This window comes from Mobula hypostoma, chromosome 3, assembly GCF_963921235.1.
Source record: "Mobula hypostoma chromosome 3, sMobHyp1.1, whole genome shotgun sequence".
NCBI classification, from domain to species: Eukaryota; Metazoa; Chordata; class Chondrichthyes; order Myliobatiformes; family Myliobatidae; genus Mobula; species Mobula hypostoma.
This window is the reverse complement of record NC_086099.1, coordinates 194,672,779-194,697,134: the sequence shown is the minus strand read 5'-3', so window position 1 is coordinate 194,697,134 and position 24,356 is coordinate 194,672,779. Positions and strand designations below refer to the sequence as shown.

General features: G+C 42.2%; 1 long non-coding RNA gene across 1 annotated transcript in view; it reads right to left on the bottom strand.

Moving 5' to 3' along the window:
• Nucleotides 1-24,356, bottom strand: part of LOC134343645 (uncharacterized) — a 61,439-nt gene that overhangs the window by 30,592 nt on the left and 6,491 nt on the right. The window lies entirely within an intron of this gene.

Below are 24,356 nucleotides of genomic sequence, written 5' to 3'. Positions count from 1 at the left end.
TTCAGTACTGGGTTGATGGTAACCTTAAAATCACCACATATCCTGACAGACCAGTCCTTCTGGGCTACTGGGACCACTGGTGTTGCCCATGGGCTCCATCCAACCTTGGAAAGAATTCTGCCACCCTCCATGCAATCTAGCTCACTGGCTATTTTATCATGGTATAAGGAGCCTGTCAGGCTTTGAAAAACTTTGGTGCGTCATTTTCATTTAACACTATTTTACACTCGATGTATTTGAGTTTTCCATTGCAACCCATGAACACTGCTGTTGCAATATCCAGTATCTTTCACTTCCATCTGGCTTCACTGCAGGGGATGGGGCATGCAAGTGGTGGATGGATCTCCAATCAAACTGTAGTTGTCTCAGCCACTCACATCCCTACAATGCTGGTTCTCCTGTTTTCACCATATGCAAGCCCAATGTGGCTTGTTAGTTGTTGTATTTCACTGTTACGGGTGACATTCCCATACGAGTTATCTTTTCTCCAGTATAAGTTCTTAGTTGGATATCTGCAAGCTTCAGTTTATTATCTTTGAAATGCCATTCACATTCATTTTGTGGAGTGACTGTAACAGCTGAACCAGTGTCTAATTCCATTTTAATTAGTTTGTCATCCACCTCTGGTATAAGCCATACTGAGTCCTGCCAAAGGGTTTCAGCCCGAAACGTCGACTATGCTCCTTCCCCAGATGCTGCCTGGTCTGCTGAGCTCCTCCAGCATTTTGTGTCTGTTGCTTATCTATTAATTTTCACACTGTAAATCTCAAGGCTACACAGTCCTGTATCCCGTCATTATTATCACATTTTTCATCAAAAGTATGCAGATTAGTGCTCCTTTTGAAAATGCAACTTGACTTTTTATCTTTCTCTCCCTTGCGCAGTCTATTTATTTTTGTCTGCCTAACATGCTATATGTGTCCCACTTTGTTGCATTTTCTGCAAGTTCTGCCCTTAAATCACCACACCATTGATCGGTGTATGTGAGCCCCTGCCATAATGGTAACACAATCTGTTTGGCCAGACAAGCCTCTGTCTAGATACCGCAATTTTATTCACGCTCACTTTGATTCTTGACTGCAACTCAATTGTGATCCTGTCTGCAGTTTCCATTGAAGCAGTGATTTCAACTACTCGTTTAAATGCAAGGTGTGCTTCAGTTAGGATTCATTTTTGAATGCTTTCTTGTAAGATTCTACAAACTAAATGATCTCTTAGTGTATCATTAAACCCATTACTGAATGACAATCAACACACATCAAAGTTGCTGGTGAATGCAGCAGGCCAGGCAGCATCTCTAGGAAGAGGTGCAGTCGATGTTTCAGGCCGAGACCCTTCGTCAGGACTATTCTTCTGTTTTCTGACTTGATCGTGTCTTCCTTCCAAAGAACATGTGGGACATTGCTTTTTGTAACTCAACCATCTCTCACTGCATTTTTGTTTTAGATCGAATGTCTCGCTGCGCTTCAATAGGTTAACAGCCATTTTGGGTTCATTTTAAAAATACCTCTTCGCCAATGTTATGTTTTGTAATTTCAAAACATTCATCTAATTCAAAGGAAGACACAGGAATCTGGGAATGCTTGTCCGAAGTAAAATTTGTGTTTACTTTTAGTAAGGCACTCACGTATCACGTGGTAATGTGATGACGAACGCAATTCATATGTTCATACATATAACTCATAATGAATTATTTAATTGCACAAGAATATTATTTAAATATTAAAGACACAGTGGGTAATGAACAGTCAACATTTTAGGCCAAGGCCTTTCATCAGTCCTGATGAAGGCTCTCAGCCCAAAATGTTGACTGTTTATTTCCGTTCCATAGATGCTGCCTGACTTGCTGAGTTCCTCCAGCATTTTGTATGTGTTGGCCTTGAACCTCTTGACTTCCTAATCAGAAAGAGTCCAGACCCCAACTGTCTAATCACGACAAACCTGGAATGCCTTGCTACTTCAGCCCAGAATTCTGATCCATCAATTGGTACAAGTCCTGGTTTTAAACAGGCTAGTTATAAGCAGCGTAGGCTGGCTTTAGTTGAAGCTAGCCACTCGATATAGTGTGCTGAACAGTGGCATGGTTAGCATTGTCAGCACACTGAATGAATGAAGTTAGCAGTCAAAGTGAGATTAGCCTGTTTCTATGCTGCAATTGATAGCAGCTGTCTAATTAGACATTGGAAACCACACTTCCATTTTTGGGAGCGATCAAATTTAGCCTCCATTGTTGTTGTATTAACAATGTAATATTGAATTGCATTGGCATCCGCAATCATTTTAAATAACACTACCTACTCCAATTTGCTTCAACACTGTACTTTACAGGCAGAGCTTAAAAGCAAACATTTCATTTTTTGCTTAATTGCATATTGTGAAAGTACAGATTAGCATGGGTTTAAAATGTAGGAAAGCTACCTCATAAAATTATGTCTAAATCACTGTCAAATTACCATTGCAGTCATTATGCTTTCAAATCCAATCTGCCATTGTCTTCACTAATGCACCTTGGCAGTACACTTTCACCTCTCCACTGGTCATTTTGAAAATTCAATGCATCACCAGCCTGAAATCTGTCAGCAAATTACAGAACAGTCACTTGCCACAAGCAATGATCAGTTACAAATTTATGAAGATTGATGTCTACTGAAAAAGAAAGATGTACATGCCTTTGGGATGAGTCAAAGTGTATGCGCATGGTTATCAGTCATGACTGGACCAGCTAATTTCAGATGTGGTTGCAGCTGCTGGAGGTTCCATGCTAAATCCAGCATCTGGGTAGCTAGACCTCAAACTAAAGCTGTGGATGCAATTCTGAGATCAGTGCCCATATAATACCACCAGTCAGTCAGACTTTTCTGAGTGGCTACTTACTATCATCAGGAGCCCAAATATAGCGGGGTGTGCTCTAAAGAGGACCTGGGCCGTAAGTGAAGAGGGCGGAGCATCTCATTGTTATTACATTAAGGACAAGCCAATTGAGCTTGCTCCATCATTCAACGAGACTATGGATGATCCGGTCTAACCTCATTGCCACTGTCCCGCTCTTTTCCCAAATCTCTTGATTCTGTTGTGGTTCAAATGTACGTCAATCTGCACCCCGGATATATTCAATGACTCCCCTCCACCGCTTACTAGGACAGGGAATTCTAGAGTTAGGGCCCTCCTTATCTCCTTAAATGATTGACTCCAATTCTCAAACCACATTTCATTATTCTGGAGATCCACCCAGAGGAAACACTGATGAGATATATGAATATTCCCTTAAATATTTGTCACTGCTGATCTATGGTTTTTAAATCTATCTTCAAAATGCATCTTGATATCATTGTAGTCACCTAGAGGATGGTTACCACTTGCAGACCCAAGTTTCTCACTTTCAAACTGAAAATGAAGTTCAACCATTCTCTGATCTCTTATTGCAAGAAGATCCCTTACTGCAAGATTACTAATTAATCCTAAATCATTGTATAATTCCAGATATAAAGTATCCTGATCTCTGACAAGAGAAAATCCCCGGATGCTGGAAATCCGAGCGACACACACACAAAATGCTGGAAGGACTCAGCAGACCAGGCAACATTTATGGAAAAAAGTATAGTTTTCCATAGATGCTGAGCTCCTCTAGCACCTTGCGTGTGTTATCCTGATTTCTGTTTGGTTCTCAAAGTACTGCTCTATGAAATCACCACAAATACACATTTATGAACTCATTCTCAAGGTAATCTTTGGTTAATTTTATTTCTCTTAATCTAAAGTCACCCAAGATTGTTGCAGTATTTTTCCTATAAGTCACCATTCTTTTTATTAAAATCTGCCACAATAAAATTGCTATTATGGGGTACATTTAAATTTATTATTTTTTCCACCTCCACCCAAGCCTATCCTAAAACTCGATCTTCTGAAGCAATATATTCCTCACCATTGCTGTGATCTCATTGTCTATTAACAGTTACCCACCTCTTTTTCTTTTCTGACTTTCCTTCTGAAATATCACATAGCTCTGGTTTCCAGCCTTGGTCATCTCGCAACATCAGCTACCTTTGTAATGGCTATCAGATCATGTCCATTCTTCTCTATTTATGCAATCAGTGCATCTAACTTGTTGTGAATGCTACACGCATATTTGAATAAGTAGCATTTTATTTTATCATTTTTCTTCACTCTGATTCTGTATACTTGTGCACTCTTGTGACTGTAAGATCTGCCATTTGAAAATAAACTCTGATTAGTGCCCTTTCTCCTTTTTCCTTTCTCTGTGCCTTCCTAAATATCCCAGCACCTGAGGGCCTATCTTCTATTTCCAACCTAGTATTTCTCCGTTTTGATTCTACCCACAGGGTCCCCATATCCTGCCAAGCTGGTTTAACCACCCTCTAAAGCAAAATTCATTCCAATAATAATTTTTCTTTTACTCAGACTTAACACAGATGGGGAAAACTGGGAGTGATTTCATGTCTACTGCCCCATATAAAATGCAGTCCTCGTGTACTTGCATTTTAAATAAGAGCAATATATATAGGTGTTTTAAGTTCTTACATTGCAAAGGAAAAAAAATGTCAACTACTTTCAGTTACTAGCACTAAAAATGTTATTCATCTTTGCACAAAAGCACTCCATTTTACTTGTATTCAAAGTGAATAGCGATATAGATAGTTGATTCAGCTGATGCACCAAGGTTAATATCCAGTATATAAAAAAAATGAATACAGCCTTTGAATGTATGAGTGGGACAGCTTGACGGTCAGAATCATAATATGTTATCCAGGTCAAATCAATTGGAAATTAAAATGAAAGATATGATGCTGAAAATGGTGTTTATAGGCATTTCTGTCATAGGAGAATACATTGCTTGGTTTACATGGTTTCTAACCAATGCATATTATATTTTGGGCTTCAATCTATGATGCATCAATTCCTTTTAATGGCTCACTGCAGCTGAACTATCATTCAGATCTATAATTGAATTTTGTCAGCTCTGAAGGTCCATTTGGAAATTCAGGAATGATAGAATGTATATATGTGATTCCTATCTCCCTGAGGCTCATCTGACTACGATACTGATAAGTCTTACCACTCGTGAACATTCCGGAATCAATCCATAATCTTCTCTGAGACAGCTAATCTATTGCAGGCTCTCAAGGAAATGACCAAAATTTACATCAGCAAATTTATGTTAGGAAGGAAATATTCTGATTTTTCATTCCTAATCCCTACCTAATCATCCCTCACTGGGAAAGGATATGTGTGCCCCTCCCCGTGGGCATGACCTGACTAGTCTGTGATGCTCATTGTATTTTGCATTTCCCACTGCAGAGGAAATTTGGAGCATAAAATACTGTCCAGAATGCGATAAAAATAGGTACAAAGACACTCAGGTTTCGGAAGCACTGGGTTTAAAGTCACAGAGTCAAAGAGCAGAGAGTGAGCCCTTTGGCCCACTCAACACAATACCCTTCTAAACGAATCCCATTTTCCTACGTTAGGCCTCTAAATCTTGGCTATTTAAGTGCACCTCTTGACTCTTCAGAAATATTGTGAAAGTCTCTGTCTCCAACACCTCTTCAAGGCAATGTCTTCTGTATCCCAACCACCCTCTGAATGAAAAATAAATCTCCTCACATTGCTTTCGAGCTTCTGACCCTTACTTCCAATCTATGCCCTCTAATTTCTTACCACAGGACCTCCTCAGGTTAGGAAAGCCCAGCTTATGAACATAGGAGTGTTTGGGCAACTGGCAAGATGGATTTGCCAGCTGCTTTGGAACTGCTGGCATCTTCTACCATCTGGGAGCTCAGCTTGCGGCCACATTCCTGACGTAAACTATCTGGGTCACAAACAGTTCAGAGGAAGGGAACTCTGTTGTAATCTGGGGAGACCTGTATCTATCTTATCTTTACTGTATCTCTATCAGGTCCTACTTCCACCATCCCTGGCCTCCACTGCCTCCAGGAAAACATACCCAGCCTAACCAATCTCTCTCCATAAATGAAATACTCTATCCCAGCAAACATCTCTACATCCTCTCCACTGTGGTCAAGTGTGACCAGAACTGTATAAAGTACTCCAACTGTGGCCTAACCATTTTTTTCTAACATTGTACTATACCTTCTCTGCTCTTACACTCTATGCTGTATATTTGATTGACTTTATTTCTTACACCCTTCACATACATGAGTAAAAATATCTAAATGTGCAATGTGCAATCATGCTAATTTATAATAAATAGAACAGTCAATGTAACACAGAGATACACTCAAATCAATGTGAGTTAATCAGTCTGATGGCCTGGTGGAGAAGCTGTCCTGGAACCTGTTGGTCCTGATTTTATGCTGCGGTACCGTTTTCCAGATGGTAGCAGCTGGAATAGATTGTGGTTGGGGTGACTCGGATCTCCAATGATCCTTCAGGCCCCTTTTTCACACCCGTCTTTGTAAATATCCTGAATCATGGGAAGTTCACAGCTACAGATGCACTGGGTTGTCCGCACCACTCTCTGCAGAATCCTGCAATTAAGTTCCCATACCAGGCAGTGATGCAGCCAGTCAGGATGCTCTCAAATGTGCTCCTATCGAAAGTTCTTAGGATCTGGACACCCATACCAAACTTCCTCAACTGTCTGAGGTGAAAGAGGCACTGTTGTGCCTTTTTCACCACACGCTAGTGTGTACAGACCACGTGAGGTCCTCAGTGATGTGGATGCTGAGGAACTTAAAGCTATTTACCCTCTCAACCCCAGAGCCATTGATGTCAATAGGGGTTAGTCTGTCTCCATTCCTCCGGTAATCCACAACCAGCTCCTTTGTCTTTGCGACATTGAGGGAGAGGTTGTTTTCTTGACACCGCTATGTTAGACAGATGACTTCTTCCCTGTAGGCCACTTGGTTATTGTTTGAGATTAGCCCAATCAATGCAGTATCATCGGCAAATTTAATTAGCAAATTAGTGCTGCGGGTGGTGACACAGTCATGGGTATACGGGGAGTAAAGGAGGGACTTAGGACACAGCTCTGAGTGGCTCCTGTGCTGAGAGTCAGAGGGGTGGAGGTGAAGGAGCCCACTCTTACCAACTGCTGGCGATCTGACAGGAAGTCCAGGATCCAGCTGCACAAGGCAGGGTCAAAGCCGAGGTCTCCGAGCTTCCTGTCGAGCCTGGGTGGAATTATGGTATTGAATGCTGAACTGTAGTCCAAGAACAGCATTCCCACGTAACAGCTCTAACTAATGAAAGCATGCATTCCATCTGTCTTCTTTACCACTCTATCTACCTGTGCTGCCATCTTCAGGGATCCTTTGACTTGTACATCAAGGCACTTTGTTCTGCAATACTCCCCGTGGGTGCTTATTTTTATGACTGGAAGTTCATGGCCAGTGGAGTTACACAGGAATCGGTGCTGGGACCCTTGCTACTTTTATACACCTTATTGATTTGGACGTGTATGTATGAGATATGATTAGCAAGTTATGAGATAACATAAAAATTGTTTCCTTAACTGATGATAAGGAGTGTAGTCGTAGCCAACAGGGTGATATAGATTAATTGGTAGAGCAATCAATGTAATCCTGCCAAGAGCGAAGTGATGCACTGTACGATTAATTAGGGTTAGGGCATTCACAATGAATTATGTCACCTTCTGCTCCTGTAACCAAGCCAATATTGGATCTAATTTGCCAATTTGCCCATAACCCTGGGGTTTTACCCTTTTGGATAAATTTCCCATATAGGAGCATAAAACCTTGACTCCAGCCAACATAGTTCTCTGGGTCACTGAGGCACACAAGCCTCCACATCATGACAAGGCTGTGGTCCTCTTGGAGGAGATAAGCTGACTATCTCTGATTAATTCCTACCTTACCAATGGTAGATTAGTCTTGTCTCTCAGAATGTTTACTAATTGTTTTTCTACCGCTGGCATTAAACTCACACGCCTGTATTGCCTGCTTTATCCCTTCTATACTCGATGAATGAAGGTACCTCGTTTTGTTCCATACTGCCGGCATCTGCAGAGCCTTGTAAGGAATGGATTTTTGGTTTCCTATGCAGAAAATTTCCAATATTGAATCGATGGAAACACAAGAGACTGTAAATGCTGGAATCTGGAAAAACAGTTCACAGGAGGAAGTGAGCGGGTCGACTAGCACCCATGAAGAGAAAAGAATTGTCCACCTTCCAAGTCAAAACTCCGTATCCTTTCCTTTCACATGTTTGACATATTTAGTTCCTTCAGCAGATAGTTTGTTTCTACGATGGCTCAAATGGTTTCTTTCCATGCTGTAACTACGATTCTATGACCCACAGCCTCATGGTGACTGAGCATAACTTTATAGGCCAGTGCGAGTGAGGACCACCAGAGCAGGTCATGCCTGAATTTCCATGGGCTTACAGGTGTTTCCTTCAAATGAAACCTGTTAAAGTGGATTAAGGTATTCCATATCAACATCCAGTTATCTCCCTATGTGGTAGGAGAGTCAGAATATTGCACAGGAAGATTGTGTCCAGGTTTACTCACACAAATATTATTGTCTGCCAGCAATATGCTAATAAGGTGTCCTACCTTTGAACCCAATATGGTCAAAGTGGATAAGTTAGGAAGAGTAACGGCAGATGCAATTCCAAGGACAAAGAATGTAGCTTATGAAATTCCAAGAGTCATCATTTAATCTCACATGAAGGCTTTCCACTTGATCATGGAATTGGTGAAAAGCTGCTACAATTCCAAAAAAAACTGTAGAGCTTGCTGCTTTCAGCTGTTCAGGTTCAGGTGCACCTCAACATAATAAATGAATCTGAAAGCACAAATGGAAGTGATTCAGCTCAGTGCTGTGTTGGCTCTTTGAAATGGATATCTCTATTTCTCCCCTTAAATTTTACCCAAGGCCCACAGATGTTTTTATTTCATAGAACATAGAACATATTTCAAATAGTTATTCTATTCTCTCTGAGAACTTACAATAGAATCTATTTCCACTGCACTTTCATTAAAAAGAAATCTCATTCCTCTTTGTTTCTTCTGCCAGTAAATGTAACATGTTATCCCCTGTTTATTGTCCAATCTCCAGTGGAATTGTTTGTCCTTACTTAGCCTGTCAATAACCCTCATAATTGAAACCACTATGTAATCTTCCCTGTTTGGAGAACAACTCCAGAATCAAAAGCCTCTCTGATATATTACTGGTCCATTCTAATAAATCTTCTCTACAACTCCTTCAAAGTCCGAACGTGCTATGCCCAAAACTACTCAAATCCTCTTCACTGGAGGCCTGATATTTGATTTGTAAAGGCTTAATATAATATCCTTGTGTGTGTACTCCAAATATCCATCTTTAAAAACCAATTCATTGATATGTGAGGCCTTCATGGGTCAGGGTTGACTATGGATGTTGTACCCTGACTGCCTAGATAGGCAAGCCTGGGCAGTACGAGATGAAGAGCAAGCTGTTGCCCATATAGCAAGCTCCCCCTCTCCACAGATCTAATGAACCCAAAGGAACGGCAGAGACCGATACAGTTTGGTAACAGCAGTGTTGTAGGAGTTGCCAGTCAGCATTGAGCTCGACGTAGGACTACCTTAGGGACTCCAGCTCCGAAACTTTCCCTCGGAGTTTACTCCCGAAGCCTTCCCCATGAGTTGGTTTAGCCACAAGGAAGTTTGAGATCAGAGTTTTCTTTCTCCTAAATGAGCTGCCAGCCACAGCTGATGAGCCCCATCTGCCCAAAGTGTCTGGTTTCAAGGCACCAGTAACCCGCCTTTGCCCATTCTCCTGCCAGTAGAAATGGCTCCGCCAGGCTTAATGGCTAAACCACACAGGAAGGCCAGGAGATGGACTTGGTGGTCAGAGGTTATTTGAGGCGCATGCCATTGGGAGAATTTAATAGATAGTGGGAGCTTATTTCCATTACCACCCTGGCTATAACAACCTCATGGAACCAATTAATCAATGTACCTACACAGATTTACTTAAATCCCAAGAATCTGCACAAAAGAACTTCACACGTAAATCTGTGCTTTAAAGACATACTTTCAAATAAAGTAGCTCCAATTAACTAATACTTTTTTTCTGATAGCCTACTTCCCCAAGCATTATTTAAAATAATGCTTGAGGGAGTAGGCTATCAGAAAAAATGTATTAGTTAATTGGAGCTACTTTATATATTGGCACTGCGTTTCAATTTCTCCCATTGGTTCTATGACCACATCAATTGCCAGGGTAACTCTTGTGAGATATCTGTGCTTACTACAATGTGGCCTGACAGTCCTGTTTTATGACTGAGTAAACAATTATAGTAAATATAGCCTGAAAATGTAGTTTTGCTATTGAAATAAGCACTTTACACTCTTCTTTACATAGTGCTTCCTTCTCTATCAGTCACTAACACTTATCTTGTTATTTGCATCAGTCACTGCTTCCAATGCTACTGGTTTTCAGGTAAGGAGCCTCCTTAAAATTGTCACAAAACCTTCCTGGTTTTAAACTCCAACCCCTTTGCAATGAAGGCCACCATATGCTACTGCTTCTTAATTCCTTGCTGGACCTGCTTGCTGATTATTTGTAATAAACACAATTCTGAAGATGCCGGGAAGCTTGAGTAACACACACACAAAATGCTGGAGGAACTCAACAGGTCAGGCAACATCTATGGAGGGAAATAAATAGTTGACATTTCAGGATGAGACCCTTCATCAGGACTGGAAAGGGAAAGGGCAGAAGCCAAAATAAGAATGTGGGGGAAGGGAAAGCAGTACAAGCAGACCAGTTACAGGTGAAACCAGGTGAGGGGGGAGGATGAGGATCTAAGAAGCTGGGAGATAATGAGGGGAAGTAGAGCTGAAGAGGAAAGAATCAAATAGGAGAGGACAGTATACCATGGAAGAAAAGGAAAAAGGAGCTACACCAGAGGAAGGTGCTGGGCGGGTGAGAAAAGGGATGAGAGGGAGAACCAGAATGGGATGAAAAGAGGGCGGGGGGGGAATAGAAATTACCTGAAGTTAGAGAAATTAACATTCAAGCCATGAGTTTGAAGCCTACCTAGGTGGAATATTAGATTTTGCTCCTACAACCTCAGTGTGCATGAACATGTCGGAAGAGGAACTCGAATTCAATTTGACTTCTCATTCTGATTTCGACACTGCCACGGTAAGACAACCCTCTAACTTCCAGCAATTATTACCCCTTCCCTCTTCTCCCTTTTGTATCTAGACCAGAAAAAACACAACAGGATTCACTGTAAAATTGAGGAGGCAGAGTGTAACACAGAAAATTTCAAAGCTCGTTTCTCCCTTTAACTCTTCCCTCACCAACCCACCCCCCCCATCCCTTTCTCCTCTGTTCACTCTTCCCACTCACTCAAAAATCACTGCCCACCTCCACGGTAAACCTTACATGACCAGAACACATATGTATTGCTGGATCCAAGTCCAATATTACTCTTGCAGAGTAGCAGAAACCTTCAGTCAGGAATGGGGTGGAACGGCTGCAGTCCTGAGATGCCCACAACAAATTTGCCTTGCAGCCTATTAGCTGCAACATTTCTCAGAACATTTCCAAAGATTCCCTAGCCTTTAAACAGGGATTAACCCTTTGCAGAGCTGATGCCCTCTGACTGCGTCTTCTAAAATCTTTCACAGCAATCAATTCTTTGACAACCCCCAAAAGTGTGTTGGTCCAATGCAAGATATGCAAAACCATGTCTTGATGCACAGTTTGTTGTATGCAGTGAGTTAACACTGATAAAAGTGATACTGGATGACACTCTAAACTTGGACAAAGTGACAATTAAGTTTACAGGGTGGCTCCTATCATGCATTTATATGACTTCAAGGATTGAGAATGAGGTCTATTAATGATAGATCTTTACTTTAAATAATGAAAAAGATGTGATTTCTTATATACTGTGGGTACATACACGTACTCGATTCTACTTATTTTTCTACAGCTCATTACCAATTCAAGCAAAGCCAGTTGAGCCAGTTTACATATTGTGTAAAACTTGGCAGTTTTAGGTAAGTGCTGACAGGTGGCAAGTTACATTCACGGCAGAAGAGTTTAATCTCTTACATTTGATATCTTCTGTTAAGTCTCCAACCATCAAAATTTTGGGGGTCTCTGCAGGCCAGAAACACCAGGTAGATAAAAAAGTAAGTTAAAAGATGGGTATCTGCAAACAAATGGAAAAGAATAGAATCAGAGAAGACAGGAAAATTTTTAATTGGGGAAGGGCAAATTATGAGGCTATAAGGCTAAAACATGCGGGTGTGAATTGGGATGATGCTTTTGCAGGGAAATGTACTATGGCCATGTGGTCGATGTTTAGGGATCTCTTGCAGGATGTTAGGGATAAATTTGTCCCGGTGAGGAAGATAAAGAATAGTAGGGTGAAGGAACCATTGGTGACAAGTGAGGTGGAAAATCTAGTCAGGTGGAAGAAGGCAGCATATGTGAGGTTTCGGAAGCAAGGATCAGATGGGTCTATTGAGGAATATAGGATAGCAAGAAAGCAGCTTAAGAAGGGGCTGAGAAGAGTAAGAAGGGGGTATGAGAAGGCCTTGGCGAGTAGGGTAAAGGAAAACCCCAAGGCATTCTTCAATTATGTGAAGAACAAAAGGATGACAGGAGTGAAGGTAGGACCGATTAGAGATAAAGGTGGGAAGATGTGCTTACAGGCTGTGGTCCTCAGTGAATACTTCTGTTCGGTATTCACCAGTGAGAGGGAACTTGATGATGGTGAGGACAATATGGGTGAGGTTGATGTTCTAGAGCATGCTGATATTAAGGGAGAGGAGGTGTTAAAGTTATCAAAATACATTAGGATGGATAAGTCCCCGGGGCCTGACGGAATATTCCCCAGGCTGCTCCACGAGGTGAGGGAAGAGATTGCTGAGCCTCTGGCTAGGATCATTATGTCCTCCTTGTCTACGGGAATGGTACCGGAGGATTGGAGGGAGGCGAATGTTGTCCCCTTGTTCAAAAAGGGTAGTAGGGATAGTCCAGGTAATTATAGACCAGTGAGCCTTGCGTCTGTGGTGGGAAAGCTGTTGGAAAAGATTCTTAGAGATAGGATCCTCGGGCATTTAGAGAATCATGGTCTGATCAGGGACGGTCAGCATGGCTTTGTGAAGGGCAGATTGTGTCTAACAAGCCTGATAGAGTTCTTTGAGGAGGTGACCAGGCATATAGATGAGGGTGGTGCAGTGGATGTGATCTACATGGATTTTAGTAAGGCATTTGACAGGGTTGCACACGGTAGGCTTATTCAGAGAGTCAGAAGGCATGGGATCCAGGGAAGTTTGGCCAGGTAGATTCAGAATTGGCTTGCCTGCAGAAGGCAGAGGGTGGTGGTGGAGGGAGTACATTCATATTGGAGGATTGTGACTAGTGGTGTCCCACAAGGATCTGTTCTGGGACCTCTACTTTTTGTGATTTTTATTAACGACCTGGATGTGGGGGTAGAAGAGTGGGTTGGCAAATTTGCAGACGACACAAAGGTTGGTGGTGTTGTAGATAGTGTAGAGGATTGTCGAAGATTGCAGAGAGACATTGATAGGTTGCAGAAGTGGGCTGAGAAGTGGCAGATGAAGTTCAACCCGGAAAAGTGTGAGGTGGTTCACTTTGGAAGGACAAACTCCAAGGCGGAGAACAAAGTAAATGGCAGGATACTTGGTAGTGTGGAGGAGCAGAGGGATCTGGGGGTACATGTCCACAGATCCCTGAAAGTTGCCTCACAGGTAGATAGGGTAGTTAAGAAAGCTTATGGGTTGTTAGCTTTCATAAGTCGAGGGATAGAATTTAAGAGTCGCGACGTAATGATGCAGCTCTATAAAACTCTGGTTAGGCCACACTTGGAGTACTGTGTCCAGTTCTGGTCGCCTCACTGTAGGAAGGATGTGCAAGTATTGGAAAGGGTACAAAGGAGATCTACCAGGATGCTGCCTGGTTTAGAGAGTATGGATTATGATCAGAGATTAAGGGAGCTAGGGCTTTACTCTTTGGAGAGGAGGTTGAAAGGAGACATGGTAGAGGCATACAAGATATTAAGAGGAATAGATAGAGTGGATAGCCAGTGCCTCAATACAAGGGGTCATGGCTTTAAGGTATGCGGTGGGAAATTCAAGGGGGATATTAGAGGAAGGTTTTTCACTCAGAGAGTGGTTGGTGCGTGGAATACACTGCCTGAGTCAGTGGTGGAGGCAGATTCAGTAGTGAAATTTAAGAGACTACTAGACAGGTATATGGAGGAATTTAAGGTGGGGGGTTATATGGGAGGCAGGGTTTGCGGGTTGGCACAACATTGTGGGCTGAAGAGCCTGTACTGTGCTGTACTGTTCCATGTTCTATGTTCTAAATGATAATATAAAGTCTTTCTCCTTCTTGAGGGAGCAAATCAGGAGTGTGATAGAATACCCAGAATTTTCCTGAATGAATGCAGCTCCAACAATACTTGAGACAAAGCAGCCACTTGATTCACATCCCATCTACCATACGTGCATTCCCTTCTTCAATAGCTTACCATGGATGCAACAACAATGATTCCTACATCAAGATGGACAAGGCCAACATGTGCATTGGGACACCATGACCTACAGGTTTCCCTCTAACTTTCACACCATCCTGATTTGTAATATATCACTGTCCTTCATCAGAACTGGTTTAAATCTTATCCAACAGCATTTGGGGGCACTTTATCAGAAGCATTGTAGTGTTTCAAGAAAGTGGCTCATGAAAATGTTCTCTGGGCAATTGAGGATGGCAATTTTGGGCCTTATCAAAGATAGACACAATGTGCAAAATGAATAAATTAAATAAAAACAAATATTTGATTGAATAGACATCATTCTCCTTTAATCCTCCTTTTGCCAGTGATAAAAGTCTGTTATAAAAATTAGCTTATATTTTCTTTGCATTAACTCTTTGAATTATGATACAAATACAGGTTTGGTTCAAAAATAGTGAATATACCAACTAGACCAGAAGAAGTAATGAAGCATTTGGAGCACACATTCAGACTTAGTGAGCTATAATATGAATCTTCTAATTGGTTTCAGAAGTCCACAAGACATAGGAGAGAATTAGGCCATTGACCCATCATGTCTACTCCACCATTCCTTCATGGCTGATTTATTATCCCTCTCAACCCCATTCTCCTTCCATCTCCCCATAACCTTTGACACCCTTACTAATCAAGAACCTATCAATCTCTGCTTTAAATATACTCAATGACGTGGCCTCTACAGCCATGCGTGGCAATGAATTCCACAGATTCACCACCCTCTGTCCTCCACGACCTGGATCAACATGTTGACATTGTGTGGAGGCTTGTATGCTTCAAGGACTCCATCATCCGATACCAATTCAGGGCCACCTGTGGATGAGATGCCAGAAGAAGACTGACCTAACCCCAGCTACCGAACGGACAGATTTGCGTCTGCCCCTCCTGGGCCATGCCATGTGAAACAACAACAAACCACTCTCTGTCTAAAAGAAATTCATCCACATCTCTGTTCTAAAAGAAAACCCTTACATTCTGAGGCTGTGCCCCCAGTGCTAAGAAACATCCTCTCCACGTCCACTCTCTATGACTTTCTATATTCAATAGGTTTCAATGAGACTCCCCCTCCCCCATTCTTCTAAACTCCAGCGAGTATAGACCCAGAGCCATCAAGCATTAACTCTTTCATTCCCAGCATAATTTCATTGTGAACCTCCTCTGGACCCTCTCCAATACGAGCACATCCTTTTTCCGATACTCCTTATTCACAGAAGCAGGAAGCATTTGCAAACCACATTCTCATAATCGTTTTAACCCCAAGAAATGCATAAATCTTCACATTAGCTGAATTGCTTTGTCCCAAAAAAAGGAATAAAGTATTTGCATTTATTAATCAGGTTTAAAAAGTGGGATTCTCACCTTTTGTTACATTGAATCTTCCACTCATTCACTTATTTGGAAATTCAGAACTGGTTGGCCTTCAAAATATAAGAAAACTGATACAATGCTCTCCTGTCAATTTTACCTTTTCGTTAGATTTATGTTTAACTGTGTTTAGCAATGATCTCGAATAATTCTCTTTTGAAGGCATTGTGAATAACATCAGCAAGTTTGCTGATGATACTAAGCTGGGTGGCAGTGTGACATGTGATGAGGATGTTAGGAGAATTCAAGGTGACTTGGATAGGCTGGATGAGTGGGCAGAAACTTGGCAGATGGCGTTTAATGTGAATAAGTGTGAGGTTATTCACTTTGGGAGCAAGAACAAAGGCAGATTATTATCTGAACGGTGTGGAGTTAGGTAAGGGAGAAATACAAAGAGATCTAGGAGTACTTGTTCGTCAGTCGCTGAAGGTGAATGAGCAAGTGCAGCAGGCAGTGAAGAAGGCTAATGGAATGTTGGCCTTTATTACAAAGGGAATTGAGTACAAGAGCAAGGAAATCCTTTTGCATTTGTACAGGGCCCTGGTGAGACCACACCTGGAGTATTGTGTGCAGTTTTGGTCTCCAGGGTTAAGGAAGGACATCCTGGCTGTGGAGGAGGTGCAGCGTAGGTTCACTAGGTTAATTCCTGGGATGTCCGGACTGTCTTACGCAGAGAGGTTAGAGAGACTGGGCTTGTACACGCTGGAATTAAGGAGATTGAGGGGGGATCTGATTGAGACATATAAGATTATTAAGGGATTGGACAAGATAGAGGCAGGAAATATGTTCCAGATGCTGGGAGAGTCCAGTGCCATAGGGCATGGTTTAAGAATAAGGGGTAGGTCATTTAGGACAGAGTTGAGGAGGAACTTCTTCTCCCAGAGAGTTGTGGAGGTATGGAACGCGCTGCCTCAGAAGGCAGTGGAGGCCAATTCTCTGGATGCTTTCAAGAAGGAGCTAGATAGGTATCTTATGGATAGGGGAATCAAGGGTTATGGGGACAAGGCAGGAACCGGGTATTGATAGTAGATGATCAGCCATGATCTCAGAATGGCAGTGCAGGCTCGAAGGGCCGAATGGTCTACTTCTGCACCTATTATCTATTGTCTATTGAAAAGTCTAGGCAAAGGGCCAAAGCACAGGATTTCACCAAAATGTCTAAGAGTAGCACAATAAATTAATGAGTGTTGCCTTAGTGGTATCAAGCTTGGATTTAAGTGAGATAAGTGAGTTCCCTTTTGTGCGAATCAAAATGGAAAAAAAATCAGATAATGGAAATCTCAAATAGAAAGACAAAATGCTAGCAGGTCAAGCAGCATCTGTGGAATCAGATTTTCATGCTGAATATATGTTATTCCTTTTCTGTGGACTGCTTATTCACTTTTGTCATTTATAGATATTTATGTCTTTACAAGGTACTGCTGCCACAAAACAAAAGATTTCATGTCATAAACAGTGTCAATAAATCTGATTCTTTTATTTTGCTTATTTTTCCTTTCTAATTGTTCCGTGTAAGCCATTGACCTGATGATCTATGCAACATATTCCTTTGCCGATCCTTGCTTCAATCCATCAGAGATATTCCCTTGTCCATTCCACCCATCCCCACAAACACTACCTTCCCTGGATCCTAATTTGTTTTCTCCCTTTTTCAGTTTTAACAAAGGGTCTCTGGTCTGTAGCATCTGCAGTTCCAGCCTTTCCCCATTCTCTGCCCATGCAATACTTTTTGACGTCAATGCAGTGAGAAAATACTGAAGTGGTGAAACACAGCATCTTCCTTCAAGTGGTAGAATTCATCACAGTATTCCAAAATGAAGGGTCATTATCTCAACCAGCTGTTAGTATGATATTAACATGATATATGATATCATGAAATAATATCCATTCAATGCATGGTTGGTTAATTATATATTTCTGAGCAGAAAGGGACAGCAACATTCAATAAATGGCTCAAGTTAGTTATTTACATCAAAGTTGCTGGTGAACGCAGCAGGCCAAGCAGCATCTATAGGAAGAGGCGCAGTCGACGTTTCAGGCCGAGACCCTTCGTCAGGACGTCAAGGGTCTCGGCCTGAAACGTCGACTGCGCCTCTTCCTATAGATGCTGCTTGGCCTGCTGCGTTCACCAGCAACTTTGATGTATGTTGCTTGAATTTCCAGCATCTGCAGAATTCCTGTTGTTCAAGTTAGTTATTTTATCACTTGAACTGAGCTTGTTCCCCCACCCCGGATAATATTCAGACAGGCATCATCATTGGAAATAACTTGGAAAATGTGTAGCTCAAGTGGTTGATGATTGAGTTGAGAACAACTCAACCCAGGCATCATCATTGTTTTAAGCATTCCAACTAACGTGTTAACATGCTAACACTACATTGGGAAAAATAAACAGCTTTTCCGGGAGCTGTAAATTGTCATTATTAGCCAATCGGAGAAGGAAACAAATCAGATGGATCAAAGGGCATGGCCGAAAGGCGATTGGTTGCAAGCTGGGTCTGCGACCTGTCACCGCCAATCAACAAGCCATAAACTCGTTCAAATAGGTCACTGTTCTGTGAAACATGAACATCACACGAATCCTTAGGGCAGTTGTTTGTGATGGCGCAAACCAATTATTCCCACCTTTGTGTGATTGAAGGCGTCTATACAGAAAACGTTCGGACAGTGCTGCCGTGATAGGCGTTTACAAATGACCTTAGAATTCGAGCAGGACTGCCGGTTCCGGACTTGAACTTCACTTTGAGGAAGGGGCGCTTCCAATGCCCGATCGTGCCTGACATCATTGGGGTTTCATCTGCATTAGAATCCGTGCTGGCTTGGCCCTGGAGAATTTCTGCTAAACCCCACGATTCCGGAGCGCAACACGAGGAATTTCATTGGCTGTGAGCGAACTTGGGCAGTCCCAAGGTTGTAAACATTCGTATTAAATGTCTTTTGAGCTGGCATGTCGGGCAGTCCGCAGGTTAGGAGAATCAAAAGGAAAAGTTTAGTATAAACGTTGTGGGATCATCTTTCTGTCGTGCGACAACTAAAACCGCACAGAAGAGAAACGCGTTGTCATTTTCACCGCCGACGAGTGTGTGCGAGTCGCTCATCACGTTCGCCTACAGAACAATGGGCGGCAACAAGACCATCATTCATGCGATACCATCACACGTAGCACTTGATCTACAGTGGCATTGTTAAATAATTTGACACTAAGTCACATAAAGTGATCAGTGCTCAAAAGTTATTTGGTGCTTACTCACCGCCCGTTACGCCGCTAGCGTGTAAGGTCAATGAAGGTCCTCCATCGCGGGCGATCTTCAAGGCTTCCCTCATCGTGCCAGTGACTTCCTTTCTGTTCTCACCACTGTCAGCCATTTAAGCCCCGGGTTGAGACTCGGGAATACCGTCGCATTCAAATGTAGAACGATTCTTCATTTATGTTGAGCCAGAGTTGTTAGTCCTGAGCTGAAAGACCAGTGGACCCTGCCCTTTGATCTGTTTGGCATGGGTGATCAAGAGCCGAAATATAAAGCCCTGACTCCAGCCAACATAGTTCTTGGGGTCATCGAGGCATGAAAGCCTCCAAACTAAGACAAGGAGAATTATTTGGTTTTGGTTTGTTATTATCACATACGGCAAGATGCAGCGAAAGGCTTTTGTAAGCATTTGGGTGCAGTCCATACACACGTACATTGAAGGCATGTGAATGAAATAGAATGCAGAGTAGTGTTTCATTTACAGAGAAAATAGAGTGCAAGGGCCAGGGTAGGCTAGATCCGGAGGTCAAGAGTTATCTTTCAAAGTATGAGAAGACCTTTCAAGAGTCTGTTAACTGTAGCATAGACGTTGGACTTGAGTCTGGTGGCATGTGCACTCGAGATTTTGTTTCTTCTGCTTGCCAGGACAAGGGAGAAGAGAGAGTGACTGGGGTGGGAGGGGTCCACAATTATGCTAACTGCTTTCCTGAGGCTGCAGGAAGGGAAGATGAAGTCGATAGAGGTGAGGCTGATTTGTGTGATGGCTGCATTCAGAATTCTCAGCAATTTCTTGTGGTTTTAGGCAGAATAATTGCCAAATTAAGCTATGATGCATCCATATGTTTTTTCAAGGACGTCTAAAAGGCAAATGATAAAGATAGAGGAGTGGAACAGGTTTAGGGAGAGAATGCCAAAGCTTGGACTTCAGCAGGAGAGGACAACCACATTCATGGGGAATAATGCTTTACAGGGAGCCACAGTGCTACAGTAATAGAGCTTCAGCTTCAATCTTCCAGTAACTCAGGTTTGATTTTCTCACGGGCAGCTTTTTTAGAGCTGTCGGGGAGGTTTAAACTAATTTGGTGGGGTGGACGGAACCAGAGTGAAGGGACTCAGGATGGGATCGTTGGTAAAAATGTAAAGATAACATGCAGTCAGTCTGACAGGAAGGGCAGGCAGATGATAGGACAAAACTGCAGCCGGCAGGGTGAATATCAGTGCATTAGGGTAGTAAATACAATACTTGAAGTGGTATATCTCAGTGCACGGAGTATAAGAAATAAGGTGGATGATTGTGTTACACTATTACAGATTGGTGGGTGTTATGTTGTGGCCATCACAAAATCGTGGCTAAAGGATGGTTGTAGTTGGGAGCTGAATGTCCAAGGTTACACATTGTATTGGAGGGATAGGAAGGTAGGCAGAAGGGGTAGCATGGCTCTGCTGGTAAAGAATTACATCAAATCAGTAGGATTTGTAATCTAGTGTGACAAAGGATCAGAAGATGTTGAATCCTTGTGGGCTGAGTTAAGAAACTGCAAGGGTAAAAGGACCCTGATGGCAGTTATATATAGACCTCCTAACAGTTGCTGGGATGTAGACCACAGATTACAATGGGAAATTGAAAAGGCCTATCAAAAGGGCAATGTTATGACAGTCGTGGGAGATTTCAACATGCACATTGATTGGGAAAATCACATTGCTAATTGATGTCAAGAGAGTGAGTTTGTTGAATGCCTACGAGATGTTTTTTAGACCAGTTTGTCATTGAGCCTACTAGGGGATCAGCTATACTGGATTGGGTGTTTTGTAATGAACTGGAAGCAACTACTGAACTTCAGGTAAAAGAACACTTAGGAGGCAGTGATCACGATATGATTGAGTTCAAGTTGAAAGTTGATAGGGATAAAGTAAAGTCTGATGTAGCAGTATTTCAGTGGAGTAAAGGAAATTACACTGGTATGAGAGAGGTGTTGGCCAAAGTAAATTGGAAGGAGATGCTGGCAGGGATGACAGCAGAGCAGCAATGGCATGAGTTTCTGGGAAAGAAGAGCAAGGTTCAGGATAGATATATCCCAAAAATCATTGGATTCTGGCATAGAAAATTGCAAATGTCACTCCACTCTCTAAGAAAGGACGAAGGCAGCAGAAAAGAAATTATAGACCAGTTAGCCTGACCTCAGTGGTTGGGAAGATGTTGGAGAATTGTTAAGGATGAGGTTATAGAGTTCTTAGTGACACAGGACACATATGACAAAGTCAGCATAGTTTCCTTAAGGGAAAATCTTGCCTGACAAACCTGCTGGAATTCTTTGAGGAGATTACAAGTAGGATAGATAAAGAGGATGCAGTGGATGTTGTATATTTGGACTTCCAGAAGGCCTTTGACAAGGTGTCACACATGAGACTGCTTACCAAGTTAAGAGTGCATGGTATTACAAGAAAGTTACTAGCATGGTTAGAGCACTGGCTGATTGGTTGGAGGCAAAGAGTGGGGATAAAAAGGATTCATGTCTGGTTGGCTACCAGTGACCGATGGTGTTCTGCAGGGGGCGGTGTTGGGAATGCTTCTTTTTATGCTGTATATCAATGACTTAGATGATGGAATAGATGGTTTTGTTGTCAGGTTTGCAGATGATACAAAGATTGGCGGAGGAGCAGGTAGTGTTGGGGACACAGGTAGGCTGCAGAAGGACTTAGGCAGATTAGGAGAATGGGCAAGAAAGTGACAAATGAAATACAATGTTGGAAAATGCATAGTCATGCACTTTGGTAGAAGAAATAAATGTGCAGGCTATTTTGTAAATGGGGAGAAAATCCAAAAATCTGAGATGGAACTTGGGAGTCCTTCTATAGAACACCCTAAAAGGTTAACTTGCAGGTAGAGTCGGTGGTGAGGAAGGCAAATGCAATGTTAACATTCATTTCAAGAGTCTAGAATACAACAGCAGGGATGTGATGCGGAGGCTTTTCAGGCACTGGTGAGGCCTCATCTTGAGTATTGTGAACAATTTTGGGCTTTTCATGTGCTTGTATTGGAGGGAGTTCAGAGAGGGTTCACAAGGATGATTCCGGGAATGAAAGGGTTATCATTTGAGGAACATTTGATGGCTCTGGGTCTGTACTCGCTGGAATTCAGAAGGATTGGGGGGGGGGGGATCTCATTGAAACCTTTCGAATGTTGAAAGGCCTAGACAGAGTAAATGTGGAAAGGATGTTTCCCATGGTTGGCAAGTCTAGGACAAGAGGGCACAGCCTCCAGATAGAGGGGCATCTAGTTAAAACAGAGATACAAAGAAATTTCTTTGGCCAAAGGGTGGCGAACTTGTGGAATTTATTACCACAGGCAGCTGTGGAGGCTGCATTGTTGGGTGTATTCAAGGCAGAGCTTGATTAATTTCTTGATTGGATGTGGCATCAAAGGTTACAGGGAGAAAGCCGGGGAGTGGGGCTGAGGAGGCAAGAAAAAAGGATCAGCCATGATTGAATGGCAGAGCAGACTCGATGGGCCAAATGGCCTAATTCTGCTATGTCTTATGGTCTGAATGCAATAGAATTTATGAAAAACTATAAACAAACAACTGACATACAACCAAAGTACAAAAGACGACAAATTGAGCAAGTAATAAAAAAAAAGAAATAAAACTGAGAAGGTAAACCATAGAGTTCTTGAAAGTGAGTCTATAGGTTGTGGAGTCCATTCAGCATTGATGCAAGTGAAGTTATCCACGCTGGTTCAGGAACCTGATGGTTGTCGGGTAATAACTGTTCCTGGAAATGGTGGTGTGTGACCTGAAGCTTCTGAAACTCCTATCTGATGGCATTAGTGAGATGAGAAAGCATGGCCTGGATGATGAGGGTCCCTGACAATGGACACTCCTTTCTCATTGCAGTGCTCCTTGTAAATGTCAGATTAGTACAGGATTGGTGTAGATGGTACTTGACGGTTGGTGCAGATTCTGTAGACTGAACAGCCTGTTTCTATACTGTATCCAACATGGAAACAGGCTATTTGGCCCAAATGGACTATGGCAAGCATGATGTCTACCTGAGCTAGGCCCCTGGCCTTTTGCAGCCTATGTCGCTCCTTATTCCATATAGCAACCACCCTCTGTGTGAAATGACAATCTTCAGGAACCTCAAATGATTAGAGAAAATTTAGAATTAAAGGAATCAGTGAGGTGGATGAAGGGACATTATTTTTAAGTGACTGACATTCACTCTTCATAACATGTTACTGAAATAGCTGATAAATCTAAACTAGGTGGGGCTGTGTGTACAGAAGAAATTGTAAAGGGATTTCAGAGAGATGTGATTATACTGAATCGATGATCAAGATTATGGCATTCAGAATATAATGTGGAAAAAATGTGAGTTCATCCACTTTGTTGGATGCAATGGAAAAACAGGGATGCATAGTGAGAGACTGAGTAGTGTTGATGAAAATTTAGAGCTATACAGCATGGGAAAAACCCTTCACCTCATATCCTCCATGCAAACCAAGTTCCTAGTCCTGCATTTGACCCACATGCCTTTCAACCTTTCCTATCCAATGTAACTATCCAAATGTTTTACATGTTGTTATTGTAGCCAGCTCCACCACAAATGGTTCCACATAACTGCCACATTCCAGACACGGTAACAACCTCGTGAAACTTTTCTGAACCTTTTGCAGATTAATGGTGTCTTTCCTACACCCAGATGACAGAACTGCATCCAGTTAAAGAGTGATCTCAGCAATATTTGGTACAGTTGTAACATGAAGTTTCAATTTTTACACAATGTCCTAACGAATGAAGGCAATCATGCCAAATGCCTTTTGCACTGCCCTATCTACCTTTGTCGCAATCTTCAGGGAATTTTGTACTTGTACCCCTAAGTGCCTTTGTTCAATGTCACTCTCCAGGGCCCTGCCACTTACTGTATACGCAACACTTCATGTGTCAAAATTACATCCTGTAGGCCATTCTTTTTCCAATTGGCTAGCTTGCCGTGGATTGCACTTGATCTAATCTTCTAAATCAGTCTACAATCTGGGGTCTTGCTAAAGTCCAAGTAGACACCTGCCCTCATCAATCCTTTTGATCACCTCTTCAAATATTCAATCAAATTTGAGACACAATTTCCCATTGCTATTACTAATCAGTTCTTGCCTTTCCAAATGCAGGTTGAAATTCTCAGAATTTCCTCCAGTAGCTT